The sequence below is a fragment of the Heliangelus exortis genome, chromosome 7 (assembly GCF_036169615.1).
Source record: "Heliangelus exortis chromosome 7, bHelExo1.hap1, whole genome shotgun sequence".
Classification (NCBI taxonomy): domain Eukaryota; kingdom Metazoa; phylum Chordata; class Aves; order Apodiformes; family Trochilidae; genus Heliangelus; species Heliangelus exortis.
The window spans coordinates 8,833,911-8,847,099 of NC_092428.1; the positions used below are offsets into that span (position 1 = coordinate 8,833,911).

The 13,189-nt window shown below is 33.3% G+C and overlaps 1 protein-coding gene across 19 annotated transcripts in view; it reads right to left on the reverse strand.

The window, feature by feature from the left end:
- The window catches only part of CPEB3 (cytoplasmic polyadenylation element binding protein 3), an 81,026-nt gene that overhangs the window by 58,382 nt on the left and 9,455 nt on the right, over positions 1-13,189 (reverse strand). The window contains exon 1 of one of the 19 annotated variants that reach the window (XM_071748648.1): positions 10,127-10,258. The exons of 16 other annotated variants lie outside the window; for them this stretch is intronic. The gene's annotated coding sequence lies outside the window, so the exon portion shown is untranslated. Of the gene's footprint in view, positions 1-10,126; positions 10,259-13,189 lie in introns of those variants that run through there. 2 more of the 19 variants (XM_071748650.1, XM_071748651.1) reach the window with 2 other exon arrangements.

Sequence of the window (13,189 nt, forward strand, 5' to 3'; positions counted from 1 at the left end):
AGAAAAGCACTCACAGCATCAAGCTCCACATAGAGTAAGGTAGGGCAGAAGGGGAGGAAAAAACCTCCCCAGCCCCAAAGTATGTTTTAATTGGAAAAAATACTTTAAATTATTTATACACCAGCAATTCCATTTCAGACTAAATTTTGTAACCAAAGAAGGTATTTTTCCAACTGCAAGTACTGAATCATCCCATATATAAAAAAAATCAGTTTAATATAAAAGTCAATATTAAAATAACTAAATACATTGTTTCATATAACAAATTTACTAAGATAGTAACTGAATCACACTATGCATACTTGCATAGTGCATCTTTTATTACCTAAGGTGTTTAAAGGCATACAGGATATGAGGACAGAAACAACTGTCTCATGTACAAGTGCCTGAATGTTAAACGAAAAATAAGCATAATATTTCTTCTTAGAAGAGAAGAAGCCAAAAGTGGATTTGTGTTGTTAGCAGTTACACACTCAAATTGCTGCATTTTTCAGAAACCATATACAAAATACGCAAGTACCCGTATGAACATGCAACTAACCAAAAGGAAACTATTTTCCTTTTAACTCCTTAAAAGGAAATTAACTCCCCACCAAAACTGGAAAGGATACTCATGGGAACAAGAAAAATGCTTTCCTTTTACATTGTAAGAGCTAAATTGATTCAGCACAGGGCAAATTCAGTTAAGATTGCTTCAGACAGAGAAAATGTCTTGAGGTAAAAGACTACCTGATTTGCAACCGAATTTTCCTTTTTTTGTACAGGTTAATAAAGATTTCTAGTCACCTTAAAAATGTTGCTATAAGGAAAGATGAAGGATGTTCAGCCACTTAAGTACATTCAGAGAAACAGTAACAAGTTCAGCACAAATACCTTGGACAGCAAATGTCTGGGAAAATGTCTAGCAAGACTGATAAGAGAATTAAACAAAAACATCAGAGGAAGCCAGGAGACAATAATGTAGCCTCCACAACTGGTCTTCAAATACTGAGGGTATTTGAATGTATGAATATCTATCACCTCAAATATGTCAGGTAAAGAGACAAAGTAATAGAGTAAGAGACAAAGTAGTATCATCTGTCCAATTCAATAGCAGACATCAGGAGCATGTGAACACTGTAATTTGTCAGTAAGACACAGCTAGTGGAAGGACTAAAGCTACTCAAAGTAACAGTGCCAGTACTGTGTATATCTGATCAGCAAAATAAAAATGAAAGTATTACAATAACTGAAGAAGGATATGAAAATACAGATGACAAACACTATTTGTAGATTTTGCAACTGAAATTCAATGATATATTTGCACCAGAAATAAAAAGCAGAGGTAATGTAGCATCATACATTAACGACACATTATCCTGGAAAGTATGATTTCTGTTTTTTGAAAAAATATTCTGTGGCTGATCTAACAAGGACCTCAATATAGCATTTCAAATGGTGCTACAAGCAAAGCACCTACGCAACTGCAGCAAAAAAGGGGTCATTAATGCAAATGAAGTAAGAAATAAAATGACAGAATCAGGGAAAAGTGATAGTGCTCAATAGAGAAATCTGCTAAGAAAAGCGCCTAATGGAACTTCTTAAAGTTCTCAAAAAAATGTTGAGACCACTTTTATAAAAAATGTTCACTATTTAAATAGGAAGACACTAATAATATTTACAAGATATCATCAATACAGAAGAGATAAGCTATCATACAGGAAGAATTGAATTAATCTGTAGAACTGTAGAAATGCAGGATGATATTTAATAGCACTAATTACAAGGTCATGACCTCAAGGGCTCCATTTTCATGATAAACTAGAAGCTTGTTGACCAGAAGGAAGGACAGAGAAAGACAAGAGTTTAACAGTTAATTTCTGGACAGCTGTAAGCTGTGAGTATGAATGTAATTGTTAAAAGGTAAGCAAAATTGTAGGTTGTATGAAAAATTGTACTTATAGTAGGGCTGCCTTTTGCATCTATCCAAATCTGTTTTGATCTAAAAAAAAAGTATTTTCATTGTATTTGTTCTTTTAAATTATTTGCCTTGCTCTGCATGCCCAGGGGAGCCAAGGACTGAGCTATATTTTGAAACATTGAGCAGTTCTAATATAGGTTCAAACAAGGCTACTATGTAAGCAAACTAAGAAAACTTTCCCATTTCTCTAGAAAGTGAAGCCTTCCAAATAAACAGTTAAATTTAATAGAAATAATTTTCAAGTAGTTTTGTCACACATGATGTCTAACAGCTCTTCCTTCATTATATAAGTAACCTGTTTTTGCTTTGCAAAACCATCTAAGAGTGGGTTCCTGCTTAGACAAGGGAGGAAAGTCAATCTAGAGAAGCCCGCATCAAAACATTGCTTGTGAGCTCTGATGACAATTATGGTTGATTTTAATTACTCAGAAGTCACAGGTACAGCTTCATTTACTAGCAGCCAACTATAGCAAGAGCCACCAAGCTGAGGACCCTTAACACTGAAATGCTAAACCCAGCCTAAGGTTTGCAAGATTTTATTTGCAGAAATTCTCATCCACAGAAAGTAAATTGGTGTATTTTAATCTTGGATTAACATACATGAAAATATCACTTCACTTTCATTTTGTATTATAAAAACCCTGCTTTTTCTTAGCCCTGACTTTCAGTTCATTCACCCTCTTGTTCTGCCTTAGTTTTCCTATGGCAGGGGACATGGAATTTTAACAGATTTAAGGTTTATGAAGTATGATCTCTTGAGTGATGTGACGTGATGTAACATTTCATGAATGTATATCACATGCTGCTCATTCTCTACCTTATTTCTGGATGCTTGACACATGGTAAACTTTACAAAGAAGTTTTACCTTTTTATCTTTTACATTCTAGGTGTCTACCTGATAACTAAGCAGATACCAACTCTCTTGGACCTCAATCAATGCACTACCAGTGATATACAAACAAGAATCGCTCAGTTCAGGAAGAGCTTGTCATATATGCATATAAAATAAATAAATAAATATATTACTGAACATGAGAAAAATTCATTACCTGAACTAAAGCACAAGTACTTTCTTACAAATAAGGGTTAAAGCTTCCATCCATTTATTTTTTCAATTTTTAATTTAGATCGATTTCTTTAATCCTTTTTTAAGGTTAATAGGGAAGAAATAGAAAAATTTAAAAGATAGAGTAAAATAGAAAAGAGAAAAAGAATGACAGGAGAGCTCATGATAATGTCAGTGGAAGGAAGGCTTGAAAAATTGAAATGTTCTAACATTTAATAAAGCATCTTGAAATGCATCGTTCTTAGATCTTCTGATTTAATAAACACTGTAAACCAAAATAAACAGGTTTTTTAAAAATACTATTTTAAACAAAATCAGAAAAAAAAAGTACAAGTCATTAAAAAGTCCCTAAAATTCTGCAAAAAAACATCCCAGGTGAAAGTAAAAACATATGCATAGAGGAAAACACTCAGCATAGCTGAGAAGATGGTCCAGTGATGTTTGGTACAAACTCCAAATCTTCACCTATTCCATGCCTTTTTATGTTCAACAATTTCAACACCTTCAAAGTAGGAATTGATTGCTACATACATTGTACAGCATATAACTAAAATTAAATGGCACTTCACAGTCAGATGCCAGTGAGCAAGTAAATCATGCTGATTACTGATTTCATTAGCAAAGTAAAATATGGAAGCAAACAAAAAAACCACCTTAGTTTTAATTTTTTTTCCCTTTTTATAAGTAGAAGCAGAAGAAATCTGAGGTGAGCAGAAGGAATAAGCTTAAGATTGAAGAAACATCCAGGAGATCCTCTAGGATGTTAAGATTGTTAAAAGTTAAGACACTGAAATTCACACTTCAACACACATACACATTTGTAGCAAGGATTTAGAACATTCACATGAATACATAAAGCTTACTTTTTTTCATTATGACTGTAGAAAAGGTTAAGCATAACCAGTAAAAAACTTTGAAAGTTACAGGAAAAAAAACAAACCCAAACCAAAACTTAAATTTCAAAAATAACAACAACAAAAAAAAAAGAAATACAAATATAGTTAGTTTTGTAGTTACAGTTCCTGCTCCCAGATTTCATTTATCTACACACACCGTGTTAAAAATCTAGGAAGTAGTGATAATATAGTAGTACTGATAGTATAGTGACAATTTAAACTTTATCCTTGAAAATCAAGTCAAAATCAGTGGCCTGGCTTTTTTCATTCTTATCAGTTAGAAATTACATAAACATTCAAGACAATATGGCAACTCCTACCTTCACACACACCCCCCTTTGCTGATAACTAACAAACAGTAGGTAAAAACCTAAACATTTCCATTGCTTCAAGCAGGATGAAGTACCAACTGCCAAGGAGGAATTATGAATTTTCATTTTATCCAAAAATATATTTTATGATCAAATGTTTTCAAATAAAATGGCTGTTATGTTTTATATATAACAGCTTTCATAAGAAACCATAATAACAAAAACTTCCTTTAGGAAATAAATCTTAATTGCCAAAAAAGCCTTTACCACTCTGACAACAAAATCAAGAAAGCTTCAATGGGCTATTTTCTTTGTTTTGAAGAGCCATTCTTGTATATAGAAGATATTATTTCAGGAACATAATACATACAGACACCATCACTCTAAAGTTGTCTGACATTTCTAATGAAAAGGTCAGCTTTAAGTTGCTTACAGTGTTGCCAAAAATAACTTTTTGAGGGTGAATCCTTCTAAGAGGTGTATCTCTTGCAATAATTCTTCCATGTAGGAAAGATTCATTTCACTGGAACATCCATTTTAAATTATGACATAAACGAAAAATAGATATATTAGAAATGTCCTTGTTAAAGACATACTGTTTCTCATTTTATGTTGGAAGTGTTCTTCTGTCAATCTGTTTGAAAACTCTAACACAAGTCACACATTCTGGAACCTGGATTTAGGGATGGGGAAAGACAATCAGTTTGGCATGTCCAGTCTAAATTATCACTTGGTTCAAGTTCTTAAATTTCTAAAATTTAGATCTTCTAGCTAATATTTCTGAAAACTCCATTCTCCCTGCATTTGTTAAACCTACTTATATCACTCTATGCTATTAAGTTCTCACACAAGGGAAATTTCATAGGAGTAATTCACAGAAAGTAAGTGAACACAATTCAGCTTATGACTACAGATATTTTTGGGTCTTTCCCTGTAACTTCAAGCTTTGACATAGAAAGTAGAATAGAGCCTCAGTAAATGAAATGAAAATGCCTCAGTAAATGAAAAGCCTCAGTAAAGAAGGGGATAAAAAAGCACGAACAAAAAGAGGATAAAGGAAGTTTGAAAGGATTGAACAGTTCAAGCCTGGATGAAACAAAAAAGGGGCCATGTTCACAAAAATCACAGTTTACACAAAACTGAAACCCACTGACACTATGCACTCTGTATACAACCCTCATTAATTTTGTTAAACCAAGAACAATCTGTGCAGTTATCAAAACACTCCAACTTGGCTGATGAATCATGTGAAGGTCAGCATCCTAAAATGTAACAGAAGCTTTGGGGTTGCTTAAGTATTTTACTAAAGCTCTAAGAAATTTAAAAGAAAACTGCAATTCTTGCAAATTTTGCAAAGCTGTACACCAAAAAAAAGTTAGGATGTGGAAAAGTAAGATCGCTTGTGAAATTTAAATGCATTTTGCATTAATAAACTATAGCTCTCTAGCATTCAAAACCATTTAAAAAAACCAAAACAACCCTATCTCATCCAGTGCCTATCAGTGATGTTTATGAATAATTAGGAGGCTGTTTGCAGAAGTCTCTCACAGAATTTGGAAGGTGTACAGAGACCAGTTTAAAAAAAAGTGGGTGTCACAATTAAGGAAATTAAATATTTCACTTCTCTTACTTGATGAAAAGTTCTTAATTCCTGAAAAACTGGCATGTAACTTAACCTAAATCTCTCATAGGTAAAAAAGTCACTTTTTCGTGCCTAATTGGAAATTCATACAAGCTGCAAACAGAGAGATAGTCAATGGATGTTCAGCTTTCAATCAGCTGTATTTCTGATTTTTACTCTTTCCAGATTGAACATATGGAAGAAAATAATTTCACCAAATTCTGTGCATCTTACTTACATCCATTAAATGGAAATCACACCACTCCATTTCTTAACATTCTTATGAAAAAGCAGATCAATATCTGTCCTGTACTTCTCTTCTATAAGATGTTGGAAAAATTAACACTTTGATCTCTGGGTACGGAAAAAGTTAGTGTTTGAAAAGCATACAGTAAACAAAGCCACATTAAACAAGGAAATGGGAGGAAAAGACAAAATCATATAACAGAAGCTTACGAAAATTTGACCAAGTTTGAAGATGCACAAGCCAAGTTTCTGTGGCATTACACAACTTGCCTTTTTAAAATTCTAAAATTTACAGATAATAGTAAAGTATTAACAAATTAAGATCTATGTCTATATACAAAAATATATATCCATGTAAATACTTTAAAACCCCTGCTCATTATCAGCATCTACAAGATTCTGAGAGTTGCTTGAAAGCAATGCCTTTGCACTTCTCATAAATTTCTACTAAATGAAACAAGGAAAAATTAAATAAAGAAGAAATAATAAAACAATACATACTAAATGGTACAGGAGTTATAAAATGTCACAATAGTCTAAAACCTGAAGTGTCTAAACACTACTCTGACATACTTGTCAGAAACCGAGAAGGGAAAACTACTACAACTTGAACAGTCTCTGCAAAAACAGGTTTAGCTTAGGTATGAAAGAGGCAAATTATTTCAATACCAGCTAAACTTACTTTCTTAAAGTAGTTCTATAGCAGGTGTTGCTGAAAATTAGTTACAATTATCTTCTGGAGAAAATTAACTGCTTAGGCACACACAGGTATAGATTATAGATGTACATACATTTTGCATAATTTACAGACAAAATGCTAATATTACTAGGAATGAAAAAATTGCCTAAAACTTTGAAGCATTCGCAGTTTATTTCTTTCGTACTATATGTTCTGCTTACACTTGTTGCTGGCTAGATGGAAATAAAAAAGAAATCAATCTCTAAACACATATGGACATTTAGGAAGATTCCCTGTAAGAGGGAAGTTATTGGCCCATGAAGAGATACTTTATCTAAAATCTGCTTAGAGCCATTATGCTGAAAGTCTTAAACAGATCCTTTTCCTTAAATAACATATCACATGTTACTACGATACATGCAAAAGCAAAGCAGTATGATTATTCTGCAAAAAACAGTGTAGTTTTTAAAGGCCTTTATTTCCTGTGGGAGTTTATGCCACAATTTGGAATAAGGTTTTGATTTAATTTCTGGGGCAAGCATCTTTTATTTATTAATTTTATTCTCAAACTTGTAACACTATCTCAAGTGATCAGTAAAAGAAAAAGTTATCAGAAAAAGAGTAACAAATACCAGCCAGAGAGCCTTAGGGCCTCTCTCAAAGGTCCTCAGGGGATGGTTTTGGTATGGTATTTTCCTTTTCAGTCTAATTCATAAGTTTTTGGAGGCACAGTAGTCTACCCAGTGCAAGCAAAATTCAGATGTCTACAGTTTAACATTGCTATATAACTTCAAACTAAGCAGTGCTATCTTTTTGCTTCCTTTTGGTATGCTGTGGTATGCCAGGAATCACTCATGAGTGACCTTAGCAAAAGGAGAGCTATTTCACCAACAGCAAAGAACAGGAAATGTTCATCATACACTAAGCACACTTATATTTTCTTCTTGAAAATCACCTGGAATGGAAAAACATTACTTTTCCAGGTGTCTCTCCCTCTTAACATTCAATTCACAAGAGCAGCCCTTAGCAAAACAACAAACAAACAAAAAACAAAACCAAACACAACACCAAAAAAGAACAAACGCAAAAAAACAACCAACCAAACAAAAAAAATATAACAGAGAGAACTGGGGGTGTTCCAAGAAAGGAAATAGTAAAAGAAGCTGCCATACCCTTCAGCTTCCTTTCTACATTACCTCCAAAAGGAAAGAAAGATAACTCATTTATCAAACCTGTGAGTCAAAATTATTGATACATTGTTCTATATTAATACCTCTAATTTTTTTAAGGAAGTCCTGCCTATTTGTGAAGTTGCTCAGAATATCAACTTATACTGAACTCATGCCTTTGCTCTATCTTTATTAACCTCTGAGGGCTTATCTATGATTCAACTGGTTACTTAAAATCAAGACAGCAATCAATAAGTAATTAGTACTCAAATAATTATACTTATGAAACATTCATGTGCTTTTTGCTCTGTTCTGTTACTTTAACTACTTTGAAATCACAGATACTTAGACCTCAAATTTAAAATGTAACAAATATTATAAAATACTTCACAACTACTAAGGCTAGAACATGTACTGCTTTTATCTTTTCCACTGGAAGACTACTGAGATACCATGACATGTTCTCACATTTTCATGTTTAGAATCAGGCTACTTAGTGTGTTTCTTAATAGTAACAACAGAATCATGTAGAAAAGGAGGAGAGTAAGGAAAAACAAATGCATGGACTAAGTTACTTCCACAACAACCATGTCCTTTTTTAATTTTTTTTTTTTTTTTTTTTTTTTGCAGTCGCAGTTGCAGGCTGCCTGTATTTATGTGTCACCATGTAAGAAAGATTAGAATCAGTTATTTTTCTTTTTCCTACATGTTAAGAAATAGTTTAAGACATAGTTAACACTATAAGTATGATACCCTACTAAACTATCAAGGAGCTGGAGGACAGAATGTCAAATGTAGAATAAAGAAATACAGTGTTTTAAAAATCAATCTTCAAATAGACTTATTGCATATAACTATTTCTGGCTGCAAAACAAAATAAGTTTAGATGTAAACAAAGACTTTAAAATTACAGTTGCCCGAGTGTATTAGCCAGTAAAACTTCTTCATTCATAAACATTAAACTGTATTTGTTAGACATATGAATGCTTCAGTACATTTTAATTCAGTTATCAGTTTTAATACACACACTCACACATATATTTGTGAGATATCCTAATGTGCTTTCCAGGGTACCGTAGGGATAAAAAACTAAACTATGAAAAATAAGCTAGAGCCACTTCATTGCCTGTGAAGAGCTTAGCACAAACATTATAAAATTGGACTTAACAGTATATAAATATCCTTTTTCCTAGGACTAACGTACAAATTTATTTTGCCCATAATTTATTCTGAGCATCAATCTGTACTGGCATGGAGAAAGCTAAGCATGAGCTAACATCACAGACCTGAAGAACTTAAAATGTTTAAAGAAAGCAGCTTCTGAAGGAGCTATTAATCATCAACCAAAAGTCACACTGGAACGACAAATATTATGCAGTACCCATTCCCTTGTCCTTCATTTCACTCAGAAAGAAACTACAGAGTGTTTAGTACAAAATATGACAAAGTATTTGTGCCTGCTAATGTATTACAAATTAGTGTATCTCTATCTAAATATACAAATATATATTCTTACAAATATATATTCATACAAACATTTATGCATCTATACTTATATGCATACACATTTACTGCACAGACTTGTATTTTAAGTATGAAATATTGAATTTCTATATAATTTCTATATGTAGCTTACAATTTCATCTGCATTCAGACTAATTCCTATTGAAATCAATGAGGAAAAACACAAGCAGTCAAACACACCTCCAAAAAAACTCTTCTCAGCCTCCTTGCAAAAGATAGCACACTAAAACTATCTTTATCCACAATAATACCACCTTATTTCTTTCTGCTAGAGAAATATTTATCAGTAAAGCTGCCAAGAATGACTTGATGTATGCCAGAATCTTCAGAGCTCCGAATAGCTATGCATTTTTTAAATCTGAAACTTGCATGTGTTTTTTATTGCTTCTAGAGAACATTAATCAGAAACCAGCAAAACTTGAACAGTTTCTGGGAAATTATTATAGTGTTGTTATTATTAAAAATCCACAGGGTAGACTTCCTTAATTAGCATACTGGTCTCTAAACATTTAATTCCTTCTCTATCTTCTGTAAACAGAATCACTTATCCATGCTTCCAAGGGTCTATTTCAAGCACCATCAATCTTCCTTCCCCACAGGCTATGTCCCAATGTCTTTTTACGGCCAAATGTCAACAGAAATACACTATTTACCTGAGAAGTGAAGGAGAGGAGAATTCTAGGAGCAGGGCAGAAGCACAGGATGACAATAGTTCTCTTCAAGCCCCACCACTCTGCTGTAAAAAGGAACTGAACTGCTGCCCAGATCCCAGGAACAATCTCTTAATGTCAGCCTCAAATGTCAGAAATGAGCATCACCTAACATAATGGCACAACACTACTGCCTGTCACATCATAATCACAACAGAAGACCTTTGCCTGAACCACTCAGGAGAACAAACTGGCCACATTTCTGTATTTCATATATGACCTTGTTCCACATCTATTCCTGTGATCTAACTCTCTTATTTTCTACATTACATTTAATTCTAGGCCAACTGTTTTTTTTCTTTTCCCTTTCAACCATCAGTCTTGTATCTTCAAATTCTTTTTATATGGTGCAATCAATTTTCCTCAGTAAGTACATGAAAACAGTCTCCTCCAAAGCTTTTAAGTTTCCCTTCAACACCTGTCACAAGGCAGGCGCCAACAGAATTCCTACCAAGTAATATTTTAAATGTTCTGCAGCACAACTCCTAGGGACAGATGCCAATTTGTTTTGACATAAAATATGCATTCAAGGATGAAGACATCTAGCATATTTCTTTATATACATACTCTTAAGAAACAATTTAAATTCAACATTTTTTCCTAGAACCAGATATGTCAGTAGCTGAGTATCAGCTGTCTTCATACATAACAAACTCAGAACACAAACCTTGATTATATGCTTTCTGCAAAAAATTTTTGACCACTGCAAAGACCTGAACTAAAAAATACGTATTGCTGATGTTAATTCAACCAGTGAACACATTATTGCATTACTTCTTTCTGAAAGTCTTACAATCTCAACATAGATAAAAGAATGAGCTAGCATAAAAAACTTGCTAATGTGAATTAACATGTTCCTGGCAAGTTTACTGAAAGGCATTGTTGAAGCAGATGAAAAATGCTCAGTTATGAAGGGTGGCAGATGTACATGGATAAACCTGCCAGAATTACTTGATAGTGCTGACAAGCAGAACTGACTGTGTCAACATATTGCCAAATCTCTGAGTGGTGGGGGGGGAGGAAAAAAGAAAAAAAAAAAAACAAAAAAACCACCAGAGCAAACAGAGCCCGGGCAAATATTAAACTTTTATAGGAATTTGAATTTCATCACTATCGATATAACTGAACAGTTGTCTACAATCAATAATATGGTTTCAAGACTTCTTCGGCAATTTGTTAAGTATAGGAGCAATAAACATTAACCCAGATTACAATCTTGTATGCAAAATTCATCAGCTTGTATTAAAAAGAGCCTAATAGGAAAAAAAATACAACTTTTCAGAGTCCTTAAAATCAGACTGTCATTCCATCTGGTGCTGAGAATAGCATAAGTATTTGCTTTCAAGAAAATACCAGGTTAAATTCACAGAGAAAAAAACAGGTTTTCAAATTTACATATTAGCTAATACTTTAGATTTTCAAAACCTTACTTTTAAAATAATTTTTTAAAAAAAGTTTTCTTTAAAAACATTTGTCCACTTTTTTTCCTTAGGGATGACCTGCTAGTTTAATTTGTGACAATTTGCGCTCACAATAATAAAGCCGTGCATTCATTACATATTTATCTCAGTGACCAGAAAAATAAAAAAGACCATTTATTGTTGTTTTCCCTACTCATGAAAATTTACCAGAATTTGTAATGTTAAGAGGTAGCCAATTTACATAAAGAATAAATGTAAACTGAAACATTTCCCACTCCTAAAAACACCCCTGGGTGTTTTATTAACTAGCTACCATGTTGCTCTCTGCTCCTGCAACACAATTTCACCAGGAATATCTCCTCTAAAGGCTATTCTTTCTCAGGACTTCTATGCTACAAAGAGGTTGACCCGCAGTTCACTAGGAGCCACTCCGCCTTCACTGAGGGGAGCCAATAAAAAATTGGCAACTCTCCCTTTAAACAGAATGAAGCAGCAAAATGAAATTTTAAGTCTGACTATAAGGTACCCTCTTTGAATGGGACTGGAAAGTGCACAGGAACACATGTATTCTACTTTAGCGATCTCTTAAAGTCATGGGGAGGGTGTTTATTTGATTATTTTTTTAACTTACTTTCTAATACTGTGTCAATCAAAATGCTATTCTTACCACACTGATAAATTAAAATGTTCGAGAATTCATACTTTGTTAAGAGAGCATTTACCAGGAGAGAAAGCATATATTAATTATCTCACTGTACAAAAAAAAGACTAAAAAAAGCTAACCTAGAAGAAATAAGAGTCACTTTACCATGTATAGATATAACTGCAAGTGCATGCTCTGCTTTTCTCAACTTCAAATGGATTTCACACAACGACAGGTTTTTTTCTGCATTAAAATTGCAAATCTTCTATGTGGCCCAGTTTCAGCTGCAATTGATCTGCTTTGTCGTCATAGATAAAAAAAAACAGTGAAGGACACTGCAGCTTTAAATATTTCAGAGCTGTGTAGCTAGTAAATAGACTCCATTGCAATATGGCTCTGAAGGTCGTGTCCTATTGTCTCTTTTCTCTGTGAATAGTTTGAACAGCATAAAGTAGTTTATTTTATACAATACTTCCCTGCCATTTCTAAATCACATCTATTGTATTAGGCATTTCCTTACTGGAAGGGACATATACACCACTTGTTCTATACACACCCATGCTGCTTCTAGATGTATTCAAAACGTCCACTATGAATATAACAGCAGGGTGTGCATATCAGACAAATACAGCTTTTTATATGTATACCTTATGTGAACAGACTTCCCATTAAATCCCATCACAACACAGGACAATCCGTTATTGCAATGGTGATAAAATAATTAGCTGGAGTTCTGGTTAATAAGCCCCTTCAGTAAAAATTAACATGCCAAAAAACCTGAAGCCAGCAATTCAACATCTTGTGTTTCTCAGATATATGACAGTATGAAAAAAAAAATTATAACACACAGTACTAAGAGAATGCTAAGAAGAAAAAAAAAAAAAAAAAGAAAAAAAAAAAAGGAGAAATGAGCCCAAAAAGAAACAAAAAAAAAGCCCTGCT